This window comes from Aythya fuligula, chromosome W (genome assembly GCF_009819795.1).
Source record: "Aythya fuligula isolate bAytFul2 chromosome W, bAytFul2.pri, whole genome shotgun sequence".
Classification (NCBI taxonomy): Eukaryota; Metazoa; Chordata; class Aves; order Anseriformes; family Anatidae; genus Aythya; species Aythya fuligula.
In genome coordinates, this window is record NC_045594.1 from 14,750,626 (window position 1) to 14,772,250 (window position 21,625).

Consider the following 21,625-nt stretch of genomic DNA (forward strand, 5'->3'; position numbering starts at 1 on the left):
AGGAGCTGGAACTGGAGTGGCTGCAGGAGCTGGAACTGGAGCAGCTGCTAACGAGCTATAAAACTCAGTTTGGAAAACAGGCACAGCAGACTTGAGATTAAAGCAATCAACATTGTGACCAGCAACTATTAAGCAGGTCTAATACTTATACAAATTTTAGTTTAACACACTCTGGTCAGATCTGTTGTTATCTCAAACCTTCGAGCCCCATGTTGGGCGCCAAAAGGACTGTTGTGGTTTAACCCAGCCAGCAGCTAAACACCACACAGCCATTCGCTCACCCTCCCCCCTCCCTCTCTGGGATGGGGGAGAGAAACAGGAAAGTGAACCCTGTGAGTTGAGATAAAGACAGTTTATTAAGACAGGAAAATAACAATAACTATAATAACAATAATAATGATAATAGTACTACTACTAATAATGTGTACAAAACAAGTGATGCACAATGCAATTGCTCACTACCCGCTGACCGATGCCCAGCCTAACCCCGAGCAGCCAGCCCCCACCCTGGCTTGCCATCCCTATATATTGTTCAGCATGACGTCAGATGGTATGGAATACCTCTTTGGCTAGTTTGGGTCAGCTGTCCTGGGTCTGTCCCCTCCCAGCTCTTACTGCACCCCCAGCCTGCTCACTGGCAGGACAAAGTGAGAAGCTGAAAAGTCCTTGGCTTAGTGTATGCACTGCTCTGCAACAATTAAAATGTCAGCATTTTATCAGCACTCTTCTCATCCTAATCCAAAACATAGCACCCAACTGCTTCTAGGAGGAAAATTAACTCTGTCCTAACTGAAACCAGGACAGGTGTTTGGGAGCTGTCTTGGGCAGAGTGCCCACGAAATGGTAGAGGTCTCTATTCTTGAATAGAGAGGTGAAGTCAGGAGGGGGATCAGTAAAACTGCTGATAAGAAGGGTCGTAAGGTGGACCCAGGGAACTACAGGCCTGTCAGCCTGACCTTGGTGCCAGGAAAAGTGATGGAACAAATCATATTAAGTGCAATCACACAATCACAAATGCAAAGCGTGTCAAGATTGGAGGAAGTACTGAGCATACAGATCAGGGCCGGGCGGAGCACTGCATCACAACCAGTGCCACAGAAAAAGAACAGAGAATCTTAGTGATCGGAGACTCCTTGCTGAGGGGCACTGAGGCTCCTATTTGTCGCCCAGATAACCTATCCAGAGAGGTGTTCTGTCTTCCTGGGGCACGTGTCAGATGTCGTGGTTTAACCCGACCGGCAGCTAAACACCACGCAGCCGTTCGCTCACCCTCCCCCCTCCCTCTCTGGGACAGGGGAGAGAAATGGAAAGTGAAGCCCGTGAGTTGAGATAAAGACAGTTTAATAAGACAGGAAAAAAAATAACAAAAATAATAATAACAATAATAATAATGATGATACAATGGTGATAATACGAAAGTAATAATAGTATGTACAAACAAGTGATGCACAATGCAATTGCTCACCACCCGCTGACCGATGCCCAGCCTAACCCCGAGCAGTCCGGCCCCCTCCCCCCGACTAGCCACCCCTATATATTGTTTAGCATGACGTCAGATGGTATGGAATACCCCTTTGGCTAGTTTGGGTCACCTGTCCTGGGTCTGTCCCCTCCCAGCTCTTACTGCACCCCCCAGCCTGCCCGTTGGCAGGACAGAGCAAAGGCTGAGATGTCCTTGGCTTAGTATAAGCACTGCTCTGCAACAATTAAAGCATCGGGGTGTTATCAGCACTCTTCTCATTCTAAGCCAAAACACAGCATTCCACCAGCTACTAGGAAGAAAATTAATTCTGTGCTAACTGAAACCAGGACATCAGAGAAGTTAGGAAGGCTCTGCCACAGCTCATTAAACCAGAGGACTACTATCCTCTTGTTGTCATTCAGGTTGGATCCCGGGAAGCTGCAACTAGAAAAATGAGGAATATTAAAAAGGACTTTGCCTCCCTGGAAAGGTTGTTGAAGGGATCAGGGGCACAGGTAGTGTTTTCTTCTGTCCTCCCTCTGGGTGACCAGGACCCAGAAAGAAGGAGGAGAACGGGACAGGTGAACGACTGGCTAAGGGGGTGGTGTCTGGACCAAGGATTTGGGTATTTGTCCTTAACAACAGGGATGGGCTTGTTAGGGATGTGAAGGTTGGGGGCAACTTGGGATGCAGCGACCATGAGATGTTGGAGTTCAAGATGGAACTTGGTGGAAAAAGTAAGGATTGCAACCCTGGACTTTCGGAGAGCCAACTTTGACCTCTTCCGGGACCTGCTTGGGCTAGGTTGCTAGATGGCAAGGGTGCATGTGAGAGCTGGGCTACATTTAAACAGCACTTCTTCCAAGCACAGGATCGGTGCATCCCTAAGAGTAGGAAATGGGGGAAGGGGGGCAGGAAACCTGCGTGGATGAGCAAGGAGATCATCGATAAGATCAAAAGGAAGAGGAAGGTTTATGAAATGTGGAAAAAGGGCCTGTCCTATTGAGAGGAGTATAGAAGCATTGTCAGGGCCTGCAGGGACGTGACAAGGAAGGCTAAAGCCCACCTAGAGATGAGGCTTGCAAAAGAGATAAAAGATAATAAGATGTAAAGGACCCATCAGCGAACAGGGCATATTTCTTTTCATTCTCTGGCAACTGGTTGTACAGTGGGGCTTCTTCAGCACGACCCACCTCCTCCTCTGATGATATCCCAAAGTATTTGCCTTCCGGCCAGTCCATGATCACTTCCAATATTCCTGGGCGACTGGGGTTTCCTATTCGAGCCCACTGAGTAATCAGTGCAACCCACTTGCTCCATGTAGCATCAGTTGCATGATGCGTAGAGGGGACCCTTCCCTTGAACATCCAGCCTAGTACCGGTAATCGGGGTGCTAGGAGGAGCTGCGCTTCAGTACCGACCACCTCCGAAGCAGATCGAACTCCTTCATATGCTGCCAATATCTCCTTTTCAGTTGGAGTATAGCGGGCCTCAGATCCTCTGTATCCCCGACTCCAAAACCCCAGAGGCCGACCTCGAGTTTCCCCAGGTTCTTTCTGCCAGAGGCTCCAGGTGGGGCCGTTCTCCCCGGCTGCAGTATAGAGCACATTCTTTACATCTGGTCCTGTTCGAACTGGCCCAAGGGCTACTGCATGGACTATTTCCTGCTTGATTTGTTCAAAGGCTTGTCGTTGTTCAGGGCCCCATTCAAACTCATTCTTCTTACGAGTTACTTGGTAGAGTGGGTTTACAATCAGACTGTAATTTGGGATGTGCATTCTCCAAAACCCCACAACACCTAGGAAAGTCTGTGTTTCTTTTTTGTTAGTTGGTGGAGACATAGCTGTTATTTTGTTGATCACATCCATTGGGATTTGACGACGTCCATCTTGCCATTTTATTCCTAAAAACTGGATCTCCCGTGCAGGTCCTTTGACTTTATTTTGTTTTATGGCAAAACCGGCTTTCAGAAGGATTTGGACTATTTTCTTCCCTTTCTCGAAAACTTCCTCTGCTGTGTCACCCCACACAATAATGTCATCGATGTACTGCAGGTGTTCAGGAGCTTCCCCCTGCTCTAGTGCAGACTGGATCAGCCCATGGCAAATGGTAGGGCTGTGTTTCCACCCCTGGGGCAGCCTATTCCAAGTATATTGGACTCCCCTCCAAGTGAAGGCAAATTGTGGCCTGCACTCTGCTGCTAGAGGGATGGAGAAAAATGCATTAGCGATATCAATTGTGGCGTACCACTTGGCTGCCTTCGATTCAAGTTCATACTGAAGTTCCAGCATGTCCGGCACTGCAGCACTCAGTGGTGGCGTGACTTCGTTCAGGCCGCGATAGTCCACTGTTAGTCTCCACTCGCCATTAGACTTTCGCACTGGCCATATGGGACTATTGAAAGGTGAATGAGTCTTGCTGATCACTCCTTGGCTCTCCAATTGACGAATTAGCTTATGGATGGGAATCAGGGAGTCTCGGTTGGTGCGATATTGCCGCCGGTGCACAGTTGTGGTAGCAATTGGCACTTGCTGTTCTTCGACCCTCAGCAACCCCACAACAGAGGGGTCCTCTGAGAGACCAGGCAAGGTAGATAATTGTTTAATGCCCTCTGTCTCTAAGGCAGCAATACCAAAAGCCCATCGGAACCCTTTTGGGTCCTTGCAGTATCCTCTTCTAAGATAGTCTATGCCAAGGATACATGGAGCATCCGGACCAGTCACAATGCGGTGCTTTTCCCACTCATTCCCAGTCAGACTCACTTCAGCCTCCAATACAGTCAACTGCTGAGATCCCCCTGTCACTCCACAAATATAGATGGGCTCTGGTCCTTTATAGCTCGATGGCATTATAGTACATTGTGCACCGGTGTCTACTAAAGCCTTATACTTCTGTGCGCGTGATGTGCCAGGCCATCGAATCCACACAGTCCAATAAACTCGATTGTCCCTTTCCTCCCCCTGGCTGGAGGCAGGGCCCCCCTAATCCTGGTCAGAATCTTCCTCGTTTCTGTGTTTGAAGGACTGTCTGCTGGAAGTTGGAGCAGCAAACTTTTCGGAGAATCCCTTTTTCCTGATTGTTTTCTTTTGCAACTCACGTACCCGTGCCTCTAGGGTCGCGGTAGATTTTCCATCCCACTTTCTCATGTCCTCTCCATGGTCTCGTAAGTAAAACCACAGGGTGGCACGGGGTGAGTACCCACCATATCGTCTTCCTTGTGTGGGTGAACGCCTACCCCTGACAGCTGAGACACTGCTTTGTACAGGTGCGAAGGAGAATAATCTCTCTTCAAGTTGGTGAACCTTTTCAGAAAGTTTCTCCCAAGTGTTCTCCTTTGGTCGGTGGGCACTGGTTGGTTCAGGTGGGGAGGACAATAGATTCTCTTCAAGTTGGTGAACCTTTTCAGAAAGTTTCTCCACAGCTGAGACGCAGGCCTGTAAGGAAGAGGAGAGACTTTCTTCGTACTGCCGGAGTTGTTTAGCCGCTTCACCCACTGTGGGTTCCTCATCCTCTTTCCAGGCCATTATTGCCAATGAGCTGGCATATGATGATGGTGCACTCCGTACAAACTTCCGCCACATGGGTCGTGTACACTTGACTTCATCTGGATCTGTGGATGTTTGTCTGAGGTCTGGATCCTCATAAATCACTTCCCGTACGGCTAATTCCCTCAGGTACTGGATTCCCTTCTCCATAGTGGTCCACTTGCCTGGTAGACATAAAATATCTTCCTTGAAGGGATACCTTTCCCTCACAGCTGAGAGGAGACGCCTCCAGAGGCTGGTGGGTCGTGCTCCATCTGCAATTGCTTTGTCAATGCCGGCGTCTCGAGCAAGGGATCCCAGCCGCTTGGCTTCCCTGCCGTCTAATTCCACACAATTGGCTCCAGAGTCCCAGCACCGGAGCAGCCAGGTGACAAGCTGCTCACCTATACAGCGACCAAAATCTTTTCGCACATCTCGTAGCTCGCGCTCGTTTAGGCTTCGGGTAGTTACTGTTGCTCTTTCGGCATCCTCATCTTCCTCCTCCTGAATCCTTGACGGCCCAGCGTCGTCATCATCTTCGTCATCTCTATACTTAGTTTTGGCAGAAGCCTTACCTGGATTGGCAGAAGACTCTCTGCGTTCTAAACGACTTGAATTTCTATACCATATTTTCACCTTCTCTACAGGGGCAGCTTGCACTGCTACTGCTCGTTTCTCTGACTTTGTTACAGGGTCTGCCACAGGGGTTGGAATGCCCTCTGCAGGGTCAACTTGCACTGCTACAGCTCGTTTCTCTGACACGGCCACAGGAGCTGGAGCGGCTACAGGAGCTGGGACTGGAGCAGTTGCAGGAACTGGGACTGGAGTAGCGGCCGGAGCTGGAACTGGAGCGACTGCAGGAACTGGGACTGGAGCAGCTGCAGGAGCTGGGACTGGAGCAGTTGCAGGAACTGGGACTGGAGCAGCTGCAGGAGCTGGGACTGGAGCGGCTGCAGGAGCTGGGACTGGAGCGGCTGCAGGAGCTGGAGCTGGAGCGGCTGCAGGAGCTGGGACTGGAGCAGCAGTAGGAGCTGGAGCTGGAGCGGCTTCAGGAGCTGGAGCTGGAGCGGCTTCAGGAGCTGGGACTGGAGCAGTTGCAGGAACTGGGACTGGAGCAGCTGCAGGAGCTGGGACTGGAGCGGCTGCAGGAGCTGGGACTGGAGCGGCTGCAGGAGCTGGGACTGGAGCGGCTGCAGGAGCTGGGACTGGAGCGGCTGCAGAATCCACCGTAGGGGTCACAGTGGCCGTTGGATCTGTCACAGGGTTTGGAGTGGCCGCAGGGTCTGTCACTAAGTTGACAGCAGTATCAATGGCAGCTCGATAGGCATGAGCCAGGCCCCAGCATGTTACAATGATTTGTGTTACTTTGGAACTGCCAGAATCATTACACCTTTTTTTCAAGCATTCTGCCAGTTTTTGAGGATTTTGCCATTGTTCAGGGGTGAATTTCCAACACACTGGGGGTGCCAACTGCTCTAGATGCCTGCCCATATCCACCCATACTCCCTGCCACCCACAACTATACTGCCTCCGGGCAGATCTCCGGATGAGCTTCATAAGTAGTTGTTTAACTTTAAGCAGAATCTGAAGTGCATTCATGAGGCAGAACAACAAGACTATGGTATTCTGAGTATTCCAGAAATATTCAATATCTTGGAGAGCTATTGTGACAAGCTCAGGGGATAAGAGGGTGGTGAAGGAGGAAGGCAGAGTGACCCAGGAGGATACAGGGGTGGTGAAGGAGAAAGGGAGAGTAAGCAAGTAAGGAAAAATATCCTCCCCTTTCCCCTCCACAGACTGACTCTCTAATGGAGAAAAACAATAGGTATAATTGCTAATAGTTCCCAAGATGCTGTTTCCAAAGTACAGAGTCCACGATGTTACTGAGTATAAATACCAAGTTAGAGTCATGACCAGATATCTTATCGTCTCATAAGCCATTGCTATAACACTTAGTACCATAATGGTCTGAAACCAGGGCCCGGAGAGGAGAAACAACACTACAGAGAGCAAATACGGAAAATAATGTACTATAATACTCAATTTGGAAAACAGGCGCAGCAGAGTTGTGATTAAAGCAATCAGCATCATGACAAGTGACTATTAAGCAGGTCTAATCCTTACACCAATTTTAGTTTAACACACTCTGATCAGATCTGCCGTTATCTCAACCTTTCGGGCCCCACGTTGGGCGCCAAAAAGACTGTAGTGGTTTAACCCGACCGGCAGCTAAACACCACGCAGCCGTTCGCTCACCCTCCCCCCTCCCTCTCTGGGACGGGGGAGAGAAATGGAAAGTGAAGCCCGTGAGTTGAGATAAAGACAGTTTAATAAGACAGGAAAAAAAATAACAAAAATAATAATAACAATAATAATAATGATGATACAATGGTGATAATACGAAAGTAATAATAGTATGTACAAACAAGTGATGCACAATGCAATTGCTCACCACCCGCTGACCGATGCCCAGCCTAACCCCGAGCAGTCCGGCCCCCTCCCCCCGACTAGCCACCCCTATATATTGTTTAGCATGACGTCAGATGGTATGGAATACCCCTTTGGCTAGTTTGGGTCACCTGTCCTGGGTCTGTCCCCTCCCAGCTCTTACTGCACCCCCCAGCCTGCCCGTTGGCAGGACAGAGCAAAGGCTGAGATGTCCTTGGCTTAGTATAAGCACTGCTCTGCAACAATTAAAGCATCGGGGTGTTATCAGCACTCTTCTCATTCTAAGCCAAAACACAGCATTCCACCAGCTACTAGGAAGAAAATTAATTCTGTGCTAACTGAAACCAGGACATCAGAGAAGTTAGGAAGGCTCTGCCACAGCTCATTAAACCAGAGGACTACTATCCTCTTGTTGTCATTCAGGTTGGATCCCGGGAAGCTGCAACTAGAAAAATGAGGAATATTAAAAAGGACTTTGCCTCCCTGGAAAGGTTGTTGAAGGGATCAGGGGCACAGGTAGTGTTTTCTTCTGTCCTCCCTCTGGGTGACCAGGACCCAGAAAGAAGGAGGAGAACGGGACAGGTGAACGACTGGCTAAGGGGGTGGTGTCTGGACCAAGGATTTGGGTATTTGTCCTTAACAACAGGGATGGGCTTGTTAGGGATGTGAAGGTTGGGGGCAACTTGGGATGCAGCGACCATGAGATGTTGGAGTTCAAGATGGAACTTGGTGGAAAAAGTAAGGATTGCAACCCTGGACTTTCGGAGAGCCAACTTTGACCTCTTCCGGGACCTGCTTGGGCTAGGTTGCTAGATGGCAAGGGTGCATGTGAGAGCTGGGCTACATTTAAACAGCACTTCTTCCAAGCACAGGATCGGTGCATCCCTAAGAGTAGGAAATGGGGGAAGGGGGGCAGGAAACCTGCGTGGATGAGCAAGGAGATCATCGATAAGATCAAAAGGAAGAGGAAGGTTTATGAAATGTGGAAAAAGGGCCTGTCCTATTGAGAGGAGTATAGAAGCATTGTCAGGGCCTGCAGGGACGTGACAAGGAAGGCTAAAGCCCACCTAGAGATGAGGCTTGCAAAAGAGATAAAAGATAATAAGATGTTGTCCTGGTTTCAGTTAGCACAGAATTAATTTTCTTCCTAGTAGCTGGTGGAATGCTGTGTTTTGGCTTAGAATGAGAAGAGTGCTGATAACACCCCGATGCTTTAATTGTTGCAGAGCAGTGCTTATACTAAGCCAAGGACATCTCAGCCTTTGCTCTGTCCTGCCAACGGACAGGCTGGGGGGTGCAGTAAGAGCTGGGAGGGGACAGACCCAGGACAGGTGACCCAAACTAGCCAAAGGGGTATTCCATACCATCTGACGTCATGCTAAACAATATATAGGGGTGGCTAGCCGGGGGGAGGGGGCCGGACTGCTCGGGGTTAGGCTGGGCATCGGTCAGCGGGTGGTGAGCAATTGCATTGTGCATCACTTGTTTGTACATACTATTATTACTTTCGTATTATCACCATTGTATCATCATTATTATTATTATTATTATTATTATTATTTTCCTGTCTTATTAAACTGTCTTTATCTCAACTCACGGGCTTCACTTTCCATTTCTCTCCCCCGTCCCAGAGAGGGAGGGGGGAGGGTGAGCGAACGGCTGCGTGGTGTTTAGCTGCCGGTCGGGTTAAACCACTACAGTCTTTTTGGCGCCCAACGTGGGGCACGAAAGGTTGAGATAACGGCAGATCTGACCAGAGTGTGTTAAACTAAAATTGGTATAAGTATTAGACCTGCTTAATAGTCACTTGTCATAATGCTGATTGCTTTAATCTCAACTGTGCTGCGCCTGTTTTCCAAATTGAGTATTATAGCACGTTATTTTCCGTATGTGCTCTCTGTCATGTTGTTTATCCTCTCCGGGCCCTGGTTTCAGACCATTATGGTACTGTGTGTTGTATCAGTGGCTTATGAGATGATGAAATATCTGGCCATGACTCTAACCTGGTATTTGTACTCAGTAACATCTTCGATTCTATACTTTGGAAACTGTATTTTGGAAACTATTAGCAATTGTATCTGTTGCCTTTTTTCATTAGGGAGTCAATCTGTGGAGGGTAAAGGGGAAGATAATTTTCTTACTTGATCACTCTCCCTTTCTCCTTCACCACCCCTGTACCCTCCTTGATCACTCTCCCTTCCTCCTTCACCACCCTCTTATCCTCCGAGTTTATTACAATAGCTCTCCAAGATATTGAATATCCTTGGGATACTCAGACCAGCATAGTCCTGTTGTTCTGCCTCCTGAATGCACTTCAGGTTCTGCTTAAAGTTAAACAACTACTTAGGAAGCTCATCCGGAGATCTGCCCGGAGGCAGTATAGTTGTGGGTGGCAGGGAGTATGGGAGGATATGGGCAGGCATCTAGACCAGTTGGCACCCCCAGTGTGTTGGAAATTCACCCCTGAACAAGTGCAAAATCCTCAAAAACTGGCAGAATGCTTGAATAAAAGGTGTCGCGATTCGGGAAGTTCCAAAGTAACACAAATCATTGTAACATGCTGGGGCCTGGCTTACGCCTATCGAGCTGCCATGGATACTGCTATCAACTTAGTGACAGATCCAACGGCCACTGTGACCCCTACGGTGGACTCTGCAGCCGCTCCAGTCCCAGCTTCTGCAGATGCTCCAGTCCCAGCTCCTGCAGCCGCTCCAGTCCCAGTTCCTGAAGCCGCTCCAGTCCCAGTTCCTGAAGCCGCCCCAGTCCCAGCTCCTGAAGCCGCCCCAGTCCCAGTTCCTGCAGTCGCTCCAGTTCCAGCTCCGGCCGCTACTCCAGTCCCAGTTCCTGCAACTGCTCCAGTCCCAGCTCCTGAAGCTGCTCCAGCTCCAGCTCCTGAAGCCGCTCCAGCTCCAGCTCCTGCAGCTGCTCCAGTCCCAGTTCCTGCAGTCGCTCCAGTTCCAGCTCCGGCCGCTACTCCAGTCCCAGTTCCTGCAACTGCTCCAGTCCCAGCTCCTGAAGTCGCTCCAGCTCCAGCTCCTGAAGCCGCTCCAGCTCCAGCTCCTACTGCTGCTCCAGTCCCAGCTCCTGCAACTGCTCCAGCTCCAACTCCAGCTCCTGTAGCCGCTACAGCTCCGGTTCCTGCAACTGCTCCAGCTCCTGTAGCCGCTCCAGCTCCTGTGGCCGTGTCAGAGAAACGAGCTGTAGCAGTGCAAGTTGACCCTGCAGAGGGCATTCCAACCCCTGTGGCAGACCCTGTAACAAAGTCAGAGAAACGAGCAGTAGCAGTGCAAGCTGCCCCTGTAGAGAAGGTGAAAATATGGTATAGAAATTCAAGTCGTTTAGAACGCAGAGAGTCTTCTGCCAATCCAGGTAAGGCTTCTGCCAAAACTAAGTATAGAGATGATGAAGATGATGACGACGCTGGGCCGTCAAGGATTCAGGAGGAGGAAGATGAGGATGCCGAAAGAGCAACAGTAACTACCCGAAGCCTAAACGAGCGCGAGCTACGAGATGTGCGAAAAGATTTTGGTCGCTGTATAGGTGAGCAGCTTGTCACCTGGCTGCTCCGGTGCTGGGACTCTGGAGCCAATTGTGTGGAATTAGACGGCAGGGAAGCCAAGCGGCTGGGATCCCTTGCTCGAGACGCCGGCATTGACAAAGCAATTGAAGATGGAACACGACCCACCAGCCTCTGGAGGCGTCTCCTCTCAGCTGTGAGGGAAAGGTATCCCTTCAAGGAAGATATTTTATGTCTACCAGGCAAGTGGACCACTATGGAGAAGGGAATCCAGTACCTGAGGGAATTAGCCGTACGGGAAGTGATTTATGAGGATCCAGACCTCAAACAAACATCCACAGATCCAGATGAAGTCAAGTGTACACGACCCATGTGGCGGAAGTTTGTACGGAGTGCACCATCATCATATGCCAGCTCATTGGCAATAATGGCCTGGAAAGAGGATGAGGAACCCACAGTGGGTGAAGCGGCTAAACAACTCCGGCAGTACGAAGAAAGTCTCTCCTCTTCCTTACAGGCCTGCGTCTCAGCTGTGGAGAAACTTTCTGAAAAGGTTCACCAACTTGAAGAGAATCTATTGTCCTCCCCACCTGAACCAACCAGTGCCCACCGACCAAAGGAGAACACTTGGGAGAAACTTTCTGAAAAGGTTCACCAACTTGAAGAGAGATTATTCTCCTTCGCACCTGTACAAAGCAGTGTCTCAGCTGTCAGGGGTAGGCGTTCACCCACACAAGGAAGACGATATGGTGGGTACTCACCCCGTGCCACCCTGTGGTTTTACTTACGAGACCATGGAGAGGACATGAGAAAGTGGGATGGAAAATCTACCGCGACCCTAGAGGCACGGGTACGTGAGTTGCAAAAGAAAACAATCAGGAAAAAGGGATTCTCCGAAAAGTTTGCTGCTCCAACTTCCAGCAGACAGTCCTTCAAACACAGAAACGAGGAAGATTCTGACCAGGATTAGGGGGGCCCTGCCTCCAGCCAGGGGGAGGAAAGGGACAATCGAGTTTATTGGACTGTGTGGATTCGATGGCCTGGCACATCACGCGCACAGAAGTATAAGGCTTTAGTAGACACCGGTGCACAATGTACTATAATGCCATCGAGCTATAAAGGACCAGAGCCCATCTATATTTGTGGAGTGACAGGGGGATCTCAGCAGTTGACTGTATTGGAGGCTGAAGTGAGTCTGACTGGGAATGAGTGGGAAAAGCACCGCATTGTGACTGGTCCGGATGCTCCATGTATCCTTGGCATAGACTATCTTAGAAGAGGATACTGCAAGGACCCAAAAGGGTTCCGGTGGGCTTTTGGTATTGCTGCCTTAGAGACAGAGGGCATTAAACAATTATCTACCTTGCCTGGTCTCTCAGAGGACCCTTCTGTTGTGGGGTTGCTGAGGGTCGAAGAACAGCAAGTGCCAATTGCTACCACAACTGTGCACCGGCGGCAATATCGCACCAACCGAGACTCCCTGATTCCCATCCATAAGCTAATTCGTCAATTGGAGAGCCAAGGAGTGATCAGCAAGACTCATTCACCTTTCAATAGTCCCATATGGCCAGTGCGAAAGTCTAATGGCGAGTGGAGACTAACAGTGGACTATCGCGGCCTGAACGAAGTCACGCCACCACTGAGTGCTGCAGTGCCGGACATGCTGGAACTTCAGTATGAACTTGAATCGAAGGCAGCCAAGTGGTACGCCACAATTGATATCGCTAATGCATTTTTCTCCATCCCTCTAGCAGCAGAGTGCAGGCCACAATTTGCCTTCACTTGGAGGGGAGTCCAATATACCTGGAATAGGCTGCCCCAGGGGTGGAAACACAGCCCTACCATTTGCCATGGGCTGATCCAGTCTGCACTAGAGCAGGGGGAAGCTCCTGAACACCTGCAGTACATCGATGACATTATTGTGTGGGGTGACACAGCAGAGGAAGTTTTCGAGAAAGGGAAGAAAATAGTCCAAATCCTTCTGAAAGCCGGTTTTGCCATAAAACAAAATAAAGTCAAAGGACCTGCACGGGAGATCCAGTTTTTAGGAATAAAATGGCAAGATGGACGTCGTCAAATCCCAATGGATGTGATCAACAAAATAACAGCTATGTCTCCACCAACTAACAAAAAGAAACACAGACTTTCCTAGGTGTTGTGGGGTTTTGGAGAATGCACATCCCAAATTACAGTCTGATTGTAAACCCACTCTACCAAGTAACTCGTAAGAAGAATGAGTTTGAATGGGGCCCTGAACAACGACAAGCCTTTGAACAAATCAAGCAGGAAATAGTCCATGCAGTAGCCCTTGGGCCAGTTCGAACAGGACCAGATGTAAAGAATGTGCTCTACACTGCAGCCGGGGAGAACGGCCCCACCTGGAGCCTCTGGCAGAAAGAACCTGGGGAAACTCGAGGTCGGCCTCTGGGGTTTTGGAGTCGGGGATACAGAGGATCTGAGGCCCGCTATACTCCAACTGAAAAGGAGATATTGGCAGCATATGAAGGAGTTCGATCTGCTTCGGAGGTGGTCGGTACTGAAGCGCAGCTCCTCCTAGCACCCCGATTACCGGTACTAGGCTGGATGTTCAAGGGAAGGGTCCCCTCTACGCATCATGCAACTGATGCTACATGGAGCAAGTGGGTTGCACTGATTACTCAGCGGGCTCGAATAGGAAACCCCAGTCGCCCAGGAATATTGGAAGTGATCATGGACTGGCCAGAAGGCAAATACTTTGGGATATCATCAGAGGAGGAGGTGGGTCGTGCTGAAGAAGCCCCACTGTACAACCAGTTGCCAGAGAATGAAAAGAAATATGCCCTGTTCACTGATGGGTCCTGTCGTATTGTGGGGAAGCATCGGAGATGGAAGGCTGCTGTATGGAGTCCTACGCGACGAGTTGCAGAAGCTGCTGAGGGAGAAGGTGAATCGAGTCAGTTTGCAGAAGTGAAAGCCATTCAGCTGGCTTTAGACATTGCTGAACAAGAAAAATGGCCAGTTCTCTATCTCTACACCGATTCATGGATGGTAGCAAATGCCCTGTGGGGATGGTTACAGCAATGGAAGCAAAACAACTGGCAGCGTAGGGGCAAACCTATCTGGGCTGCTGCATTGTGGCAAGATATTGCTGCTCGGGTAGAGAACCTGGCTGTGAAAGTACGCCACGTAGATGCTCATGTGCCCAAGAATCGGGCTACTGAAGAACATCAAAACAACCAGCAGGTGGATCAGGCTGCTAAGATTGAAGTAGCTCAGGTGGACCTGGATTGGCAGCATAAAGGTGAATTATTTATAGCCCGATGGGCCCATGACACCTCAGGCCATCAAGGTAGAGATGCAACATACAGATGGGCTCGTGATCGAGGGGTGGACTTGACCATGGACGCTATAGCACAGGTTATTCATGACTGTGAAACATGTGCTGCAATCAAGCAAGCCAAACGGTCAAAGCCTCTTTGGTATGGAGGACGATGGCTGAAATATAAATATGGAGAGGCCTGGCAGATTGATTACATCACGCTCCCTCAAACTCGCAATGGCAAGCGCCACGTACTTACAATGGTGGAAGCAACCACCGGATGGCTGGAAACATATCCTGTGCCTCATGCTACCGCCCGGAACACCATCCTGGGCCTTGAAAAGCAAGTCCTATGGCGACATGGCACCCCAGAAAGAATAGAATCAGACAATGGGACTCACTTCCGAAACAACCTTATAGACACTTGGGCCAAAGAACATGGTATTGAATGGGTGTATCACATCCCCTATCATGCACCAGCCTCCGGGAAAGTTGAACGATACAATGGCCTGTTAAAGACTACCTTGAAAGCAATGGGCGCTGGGACGTTCAAAAACTGGGATACGCATTTGGCAAAGGCCACCTGGTTAGTCAATACTAGGGGATCTACCAACCGAGCTGGACCTGCCCAATCAAACCTGTTACGTACTGTAGATGGGGATAAAGTTCCTGTAGTGCATGTAAAAAATATGCTGGGTAAAACAGTCTGGGCTACTCCTGCCTCAGGAAAAGGCAAACCTATTCGTGGAATTGTTTTCGCTCAGGGACCTGGATATACTTGGTGGGTAATGCAAAAGAACGGAGAGGTCCGGTGTGTACCTCAAGGAGATTTAATACTGGGTGAGAATAGCCCATGAACTGAATTGCACCATGTTAAATAGTATATTATACTGTATATTATCACTACCATGATTACTATAGGTGACTAATTAGAATGTATGGAAAAGAGTGTAACCTGAGCATGACATAAATGGTATGGAATAAGGGGTGGATAGATGTCCTGGTTTCAGTTAGCACAGAATTAATTTTCTTCCTAGTAGCTGGTGGAATGCTGTGTTTTGGCTTAGAATGAGAAGAGTGCTGATAACACCCCGATGCTTTAATTGTTGCAGAGCAGTGCTTATACTAAGCCAAGGACATCTCAGCCTTTGCTCTGTCCTGCCAACGGACAGGCTGGGGGGTGCAGTAAGAGCTGGGAGGGGACAGACCCAGGACAGGTGACCCAAACTAGCCAAAGGGGTATTCCATACCATCTGACGTCATGCTAAACAATATATAGGGGTGGCTAGCCGGGGGGAGGGGGCCGGACTGCTCGGGGTTAGGCTGGGCATCGGTCAGCGGGTGGTGAGCAATTGCATTGTGCATCACTTGTTTGTACATACTATTATTACTTTCGTATTATCACCATTGTATCATCATTATTATTATTATTATTATTATTATTATTTTCCTGTCTTATTAAACTGTCTTTATCTCAACTCACGGGCTTCACTTTCCATTTCTCTCCCCCGTCCCAGAGAGGGAGGGGGGAGGGTGAGCGAACGGCTGCGTGGTGTTTAGCTGCCAGCCGGGTTAAACCACGACAGATGTGTTTTTTAAGTATGTAAACAGTAAAAGGAAGACTAGAGATAATGTGGGTCTCTTGCTGAATGAGGGGGGTGTCCTGGTAACGGGAGATGCTGAGAAGGCGGAGATACTGAATGGGTGCGTCTTGGTGGAGCAGAGACTCCCGGCACACCCAGTGCTGTTTGCTTACCTCTATTCCTTTAATAAATTGTAAACTTTGATTATAGTCCTATTTTGAAGACTGAGCCATTTATAACACTTTCTTTGCTTCGGTCTTTGCTTCAAGGACTCCCCCCCGGAACTCATGGACCCTGGAAGGAGGAGAGAGGGTCTGGGAAATGGAGGGCTCCCCCCTGGTTGATGAGGGAGTGGTTCGGGAGCATCTGACTGAGATCAATGGACACAAATCCATGGGTCCCAATGCGATGCATCCACGTGTGCTAAGGGAGTTGGCAGAGGTGATTGCTGAACTGCTCTCTATCATCTTTGAAAGGTCCTGGAGAACAGGAGAGGTGCCTAAAGACTGGAGGATAGCCAATGTCACTCCGGTCTTCAAAAAGGGCAAGAACGAGGATCTGGGAAACTACAGGCCAGTCAGTCTCGCCTCTCTCCCTGGAAAGGTGTTGGAACAGCTTGTTCTGGATGCCATCTCCAAGCAATTGAGAAGAAGGTTATGAGGAGTAGTCAGCATGGATTCACTAAGGGGAAATCATGCTCGACCAACTTCGTTGCCTTCTATGATGGCATCACCAGCTGGGTAGATGAGGGGAGAGCAGTGGATGTCATCTACCTTGACTTTAGCAAGGCTTTTGACACTGTCTCCCACGACATCCTGCTAGCAAAGCTGAGAAAGTGTGGGATAGACAAGTGGACGGTAAGGCCGGTTGAGAACAGGCTGACTGGCCGAGCTCAGAGGGTGGCGATCGGTGGCGCAGAGTCTGTCTGGAGATCTGTGACTAGCGGTGTTCCCCAGGGGTCGGTGCTGGGTCCGGTCTTGTTCAACATCTTCATCGACGACCTTGATGAGGGAATAGTGTCCACCCTCCGCAAGTACGCCGATGATACAAAGCTGGGAGGAGTGGCCGACACGCCAGAAGGCTGTGCTGCCATTCAGCGAGACCTGGGTGGGCTGGAGAGCTGGGCGGGAAGAAACCAAATGAAGTTTAACAAGAGCAAGTGTAGAGTCCTGCACCTGGGAAGGAACAACCGCATGTATCAGTACAGGCTGGGGGATGACCTGCTGGAGAGGAGCTCTGCGGAGAAGGACCTGCGGGTCCTGGTGGACAACAGGTTGACCACGAGCCAGCAGTGCGCCCTGGTGGCCAAGAAGGCCAATGGGATCCTGGCGTGCATTAAAAGGAGCATGGCCAGCAGGTCAAGGGAGGTGATCCTCCCCCTCTACTCTGCCCTGGGCAGGCCTCACCTGGAGTACTGTGTCCACTTCTGGGCTCCCCGGTACAAAAAAAGACAAGGATCTCCTGGAAAGAGTCCAGCGGAAGGCCACAAAGATGATACGGGGCCTGGAGCATCTTCCCTATGAGCAAAGACTGAGAGACCTGGGTCTGTTCAGCCTGGAGAAGAGAAGACTGAGGGGGGATCTCATCAATGTGTATAAATACCTGAGGTGTGGGAGACAGAGGGATTTGGCCAACCTCTTTTCAGTGGTTTGTGGGGACAGGACAAGGAGTAATGGTCACAAGATAGAGCACAGGAAGTTCCGCACCAACATGCGAAAGAACTTCACGGTGTTGGTGACGGAGCACTGGAACAGGCTGCCCAGGGAGGTTGTGGAGTCTCCTTCTCTGGAGATGTTCAAGGCCCATCTGAACACCTACCTGGGCAGCCTGCTCTAAGGAACCTGTTTTGGCAGGGGGGTTGGACCCGATGATCAACAAAAAATATGAAATCACTCAAGGGTTGAGATAAGAATGGGGAGATCGCACAATAATTATTGTGATGGGCAAAACAGACTCAGCATAGGGAGACAGTAAGATTTATTGTCTATTACTAACAAGCTAGAGAAGTGAGAAACAAAGGAATGAAACCAAAAACACCTTACCCCCATCTACCCTCTTCTACCTCCTCCCCCCGAGCAGCGCAGGGGAATGGGGGAATGGGGGCTGCAGTCAGTCTATAGTACTTCATCTCCGCTGCTCCTTCTCAGTCACTCTCCCTGTTCCAATGTGGGGTCCCTCCCACAGGATGCAGTCCTTCCCAAAGTGATCCTTCGTGGGCTTCCCACAGGCAGCAGCTCTTCAAGAACCACTCCAGATATGGGTCCGTACCCTGGGGTCCATCCATCAGGAGCACACTGCTCCAACCTGGGTCCCCCACGGGCAGCAGCTCCTGCCAGGTCACCTGCTCCTGCGTGGGCTCCTCTCCATGGGCTACAGGTCCGGACCGGAATCTGTTCCAGCAGGGGTCTTCCACAGGCCGCAGCCTCTGTCGGTGCAGGGCCACCTGCTCCACCGTGGTCACCTCCACAGGCTGCAGCATGGAACCCTGCTCCATTGTGGTACACCATAGTCTGCAGGGGGACAGCCTGCTTCACCATGGTCCTCACCACAGGCTGCAGGGGACTTCTGCTCCGGCGCCTGGAGCACCTCTTCCCCTCCTTCTTCACTGGCCTTGGTATCTGCAAGGCTGTTTCTCACTCCTCTCTCTCTCTCAGCTGCTGTTCCCCTTCAGTTTTTTTCCCCATCTTAAATATGCTCAAACAAAGGGGCAAACAGCATCGCTTATTGGCTTGGCTCTGGCCAGTGGTGGGGTCTTTTTCTAAATGGGGCAGCTTCTAGATTCTTCTCACAGAAGCTACCCCTATGACACCCCCACTACCAAAACCTTGCCACGTAAACCCACTACAGGTATTCCCTTTCATGGTAAAGTGCTTGACAGTACGCCAGGGAATCCGGTTAACCCAGAAGTGTACACCCATGCAGGGTAAAGTACTTGGGAGTACACCCCCATTTTCTAGAACTGGAACGTTAGTGTGTGGTACACTGCAGGAGGAAAAATTTCTGTAGCAGCACACTGACAAGGGCTACGAAAAATGGGAAATAAGGATTCCAGGGGACAGGGAGATATCCCTGGGGCAGTGCCTACTGACAATCTTTCAGGAAGAATGATAAGAAATTGGAAAAAAAATCCCCAAACCAGAGGAAATTATAAAAAGAATATGATTAAGTACTGTGTATTAATTTGGACAAAGGAACCAATTGAGGAAACAGCAGTATTTTGGCCAAATATGGGTCTGATGAAAAATCAGGCTTTAAATTTATACATAAACGATAAGACTCCTTGTTTGGAGGAGGAGTCAAGTTATGCTCCTTGCTGGGTGCAGGAGGCAATTCAGTTTTTATTGAAAAAGGGTCAGGACCAGGAGAAAGAGGAGTCAGAGGGAAGAATGGGTCAATAGGAACCCTTGAATAAATTACCCCCTCCTTATAATCCTAATATTGCACCGGCAGCCGCAGCAGCTGCTGCAGGAAGGGAGCCAGGGACTGCAATTAACACTGTCCCTAGAGAAGGAGTACACTCTAGGCTCTGGCAAGATTTAGAACAATGTAAGAGAGACACCGAGGATTTCCCCTTCCCTGATACTAACAGTACTAACACTCCTATGTATCTTCTTAAGGAGTTCCCGGTGGGACAAGGACAAACATGTTATGTGAACTCCCCCCCCTTACCAGCAGAGAGGATAGGAGTTTTAAGAAGGAAATGAAGTCTTTAATGGAGGAGATGGGGAATGGAGGCTGCAGTTGGTCCGTGGCACTTTGTATCTGCCACTCCTTCATGGTCACTCTCTCCCCTGCTCTGGCATGGGGTCCCTCCCACGGGGTGCTGTCGTGGTTTAACCCGGCCGGCAGCTAAACACCACGCAGCCGTTCGCTCACCCTCCCCCTCCCTCTCTGGGACGGGGGAGAGAAATGGAAAGTGAAGCCCGTGAGTTGAGATAAAGACAGTTTAATAAGACAGGAAAATAATAATAACAAAAGTAATAATAACAATAATAATAATAATAATAATACAATGGTGATAATAGGAAAATAATAATAATAATATGTACAAACAAGTGATGCACAATGCAATTGCTCACCACCCGCTGACCGATGCCCAGCCTAACCCCGAGCAGTCCGGCCCCCTCCCCCCGGCTAGCCACCCCTATATATTGTTTAGCATGACGTCAGATGGTATGGAATACCCCTTTGGCTAGTTTGGGTCACCTGTCCTGGGTCTGTCCCCTCCCAGCTCTTACTGCACCCCCAGCCTGCCTGTTGGCAGGACAGAGCAAAAGGCTGAGATGTCCTTGGCTTGGTATAAGCACTGCTCTGCAACAATTAAAACATCAGGGTGTTATCAGCACTCTTCTCATCCTAAGCCAAAACACAGCATTCCACCAGCTACTAGGAAGAAAATTAATTCTGTTCTATCTGAAACTTCTGTTCTAACTGAAACCAGGACAGGTGCCATCCTTCCTGGGCTGGTCCATTGTGGACTTCTCCATAGGCGGCAGCTCTTCAAGAGCTGCTCCAGGTGTGGGTCTGTGTGACAAATTTGTCTGTGTGACAGATTTGTCTGTCTGACAAATAAATGAAGTCTTTAACTGACGACCCTACAGGACTAGTAGAATAGTTAGATCAGTTTCTAGGGCCTAATTTATACTGAGGCCAGACCAAACTTGCTTCTTGTCCCAATTTCACAATTTGCTGTTTGATTAAGTGGTTCATTTTTCTACTTGGCTACTCGACTGAGGGCAATATGTGGTATGAAGTTGCCAGTCTATACCCAAATGGCAGCTAATTTGTTGTACCACTTTTGCCCCTGTCAGAGGATATAGTTGCTGGAACTCAAAATCGTGGTATTATTTCTTGTAGTAATAGCTTAGTTACCTCCTGAGCCTTGGCTGTTCTGGTTTGAAATGCTTCTGGCCATCCTGAAAAGGTGTTAGTTAATACCAATAAATACCAGTACCCCCCTTTTCTTGGGAGTTCGATGAAATCAATCTGCCATTGTTGTCCAGGCCCATTACCTTTTCCAATTTGGCCCATTTTTGGCTTGGGAGTGTTCTTGGGATTAGTCTGGAGACAAAGATCACATTGCTGAGTTACCTGTATCCAAATTAGGCCCTATCAATTTTCTATTTAAAAACTCTTATGCTACTTCAGCTCCTCAGCATGCTTTATTATGTTCTCCAGTTACCATTCAATTTAATATGGTATCACCATTCTCCCATCATTTATTTACATTAAACCTGTAGGTAAGATTTTCCGTTTACATCTTAGAATATTCTACTTAATTTTCTAAAGCTTTTGTTAATGCCTGATTTTCTGTTCCTGGTACTAGTGCCAAAATTTGACTTTCAGATGCCCGTTCTGCCACCCCTTTGGCTCCTGCATCAGCCAATCTATTCCCCCTTTCAGTATCAGTATCCCCTGTTTGCTGTCCTTTAGTGTCAACTTTAATAGGCAGGTATACTACTCGGAGTAATTTCGGTATCTCTTCTGCATGTTTAATTGAGGAAGATAAAAGTCCTCTCTCCTTCCAAATTGCCCCATGTGTATGCACCACACCAAAGGCATATTTCAAATCTGTCCAAATGTTTGCCAGCTCAAAAGCTCTTATCAAGGTGATGATTTCCACCTTTTGGGCTGATGTTTGTTACCGCATATCCTGTGAGGCAGTGGCCAAGAAGTGACCGCATATCCTGTGAGGCAGGTGGCCAAGAAGGCCAATGGCATCCTGGCTTGTATAAGAAGCAGTGTGGCCAGCAGGGCTAGGGAAGTGATTGTCCCCCTGTACTCGGCTCTGGT